This window comes from Sprattus sprattus, assembly GCF_963457725.1.
Source record: "Sprattus sprattus genome assembly, chromosome: 4".
NCBI lineage: Eukaryota > Metazoa > Chordata > Actinopteri > Clupeiformes > Clupeidae > Sprattus > Sprattus sprattus.
Window position 1 is genome coordinate 37,571,941 of NC_137923.1, and position 2,737 is coordinate 37,574,677.

Consider the following 2,737-nt stretch of genomic DNA (forward strand, 5'->3'; position numbering starts at 1 on the left):
GACTAAATGTATTATTCTTTTGAGGGAAGGGGTGTTATTTAAGCAGGGAAATATCACTGGGTTATTTGGGATTCGGAGGGCTGCAGTTGGAGATATCTGTAGATGTTTTCATTGGACAGCAGTGTTCCACCAGAGAGCCGTTTGCCATGAGAGCGAGAACAGGAGGTGGGGACTTGGTGCGCTTCTTACCTGGGGTCATTTGAAGGTTTTTCGGAGAAAAATGAAGAAGAAAATTCAATTTTTAGAGAGCCCACCACATTGAAAGTCATCCTTTAGGCAAATCTACTCCCACTTAACTCTTAAGCATCCATCCCTCGACCCCCCTGCATTGAAATATTTTAATATTAAACCTACCACTCAACAGTTACACCACAAGACTCTTATGAATATAAATGAGAGAACTCTTCTAGGAAAATCCCCCAGACACATGATCAAATCAGATACAATTAATATTTATGACCGAGCGCGTATTAAAATGAATGGGAGCGGTGAAATGTGTTTTTCAACCGAACTCTGAATCATGCGGCAAAGAAAGAAAAATAGTAAAAATGTGCATGGGAGCGGGTTGCGACCCACATTACAGTCGAGCCTGTGATTCCAGCCTTCTATTCAACACGGCAGAATAACAACAACCTATATATATATACACACATACATACACACACACACATATGCATATACATACACCATGGTGAAATCAGTACTCCCTTCCAGCTTAAACACAGTGTAGTGATTTTTCCCCCGCACATGTAGTGCGGGGCCCCACGTGAAGCTTGTGCAGTGCGTGCAGACACAGCACAACAGGAAAAACACAACGGGAAAACACACTTCTAGTCGTATGTTTACTGTCTCTGAGAATTTTAATCACATCCCATCTTTATGTGAAGCATTCAGAGATTTGCTGCTAAAATCATTATCTCTAAAGCGCATTTGAGAGGATAAATTGAAGGGAGGGAGGGGGGGGTCAGTTGGGGGGGGGGGGGGGGGGGGATTTGGCTGTGGATGTAAATGCAGAAGAGGGGAATTCTACGCTGAAATGTGGACGGTAGGAAATCAGATGGGTTTAAAATGTGAGGTTTAAAAATAACTGTTTTCTCTGGACAGCGCTAAGGCCGCGGCCCTGTCCAGCAGCCGCAGAGACAGTCGAGAGTCAGAGGTCAGTGGGGCGAGGATGAGACGGCAGCTGCGACTGGGGGGGGTGACCGCAGGCCGAGGAACAACAGATTATGGAAAGAGAGAGAGAGGGAAGGAGAGAATGTTTTTTTTTAATTCATCAAAACCATTCCTAAACCCCTCATTGCCACCTTAAAGCGTGACTAATGAAGACACTGACACTCAAAGTAGAGAGGAAGGCACAAAAAATTACATAAACATCACAAACATTATAGATTAAGATGTTTAGACTCAACACGACAAAGTGTGCCTAGAGATCCAAGTTCCTCCACACAAACATAGATTGACGTCAGACCTCACCCTCTCCTCCCTTACTGTAAAAGCTGTAAATCTCACGCTAATTAGAGCGAGAGTGTTTCATCTCAGGCAAAGTGGTAACTGGCTTTTAAATGGTTTTCTGTTTTTAGGACCAGAACATGCTTCTCTGTTGACACCAAAAAAAGACTAGCCACTGCCACTGTAGTACCACTTCTCAGTCCCAATGGCTTCTACGGACTACCGCGGTCAGATTAAATGTATACCCTGAAGGAGTAACTCGGCCTACTTTATATCACGGACAGAGCTGGCACTAATGACTGTGTGAAGGCTGCTCTATTGTCACACCTTTATTTACACAGGACTGTTGGCCCTCATATCTTATCAGCTTAAATGTCATTATTATTCAGACTTTTAAATTGACACTGGAATGACTCTGCATGCCTCAGTACTGAAAAGAAAGTTGGGAGTTTGGAAACAGGCCTCGAAACATTTGCCCATCAGTCTCCACCCCAAGAAAAAAACTCAAACATTTCAACGGTCATTCTTCACTTGGTGATTTTAAGACTTGAGACAGGGGCTTTTTACCACCTCGGCCAGCCAATGTCGGTGTTTCAGAGTTTAATGTGTAAATGGTTTCTCTGTGGTCTGATTCTGGCACATTGGTTTAATTTTTCCCTCGCAGCATATTTATTTTGTCTCATAGTTCTCTTTTGTTTCCCCCTGCTTTTTAATTCAGGTTTTGTATAATGTTTATGTTGCCTGTCCACTTTGTGCTTGCTTGTTTTAATGCGTTGCCATTTTGGCCAGGTCCCTCTCCGAAGACTTGAATATCCGATCTCTCGGGGACAAACCTCATAAAAAATAAAGGTTTAAAGAAATCCCTTGACTTACCCAGCTTTGTTACTCAGTCTAAAAAATAATTTAGTGCTGACTGACTGATGGCATTGATAGCGTTCCTGAGTATCTGCGGTACAACCAACATCTGCGAGTAAGAATTTAGCGCAACACTCAATACAAAGCTATGCCATATAAAACGAAGCTGGGTCCCAGCTGGAGCCATAGACTCCAAGTAAACTCTAAACAAGCCCCAAGCAAGTGTGGTCTGGAGCAAGAGGTGGTAGCTTCAGAGCAAAAACTTTTAAAGGAGCTCTGCACTGACTGAGCCCTTCGCTAGTCTCGGCGAGACACCCTCTGGTCATGCAGCCTGCTCTGGCCCCATGAGGCGGGCGTCATATCACCCAAGATTATATGGCAGCCATTCAACTCTTAGGGTGGAGTTCGAACTATGAAACATGCCAAGTGATCT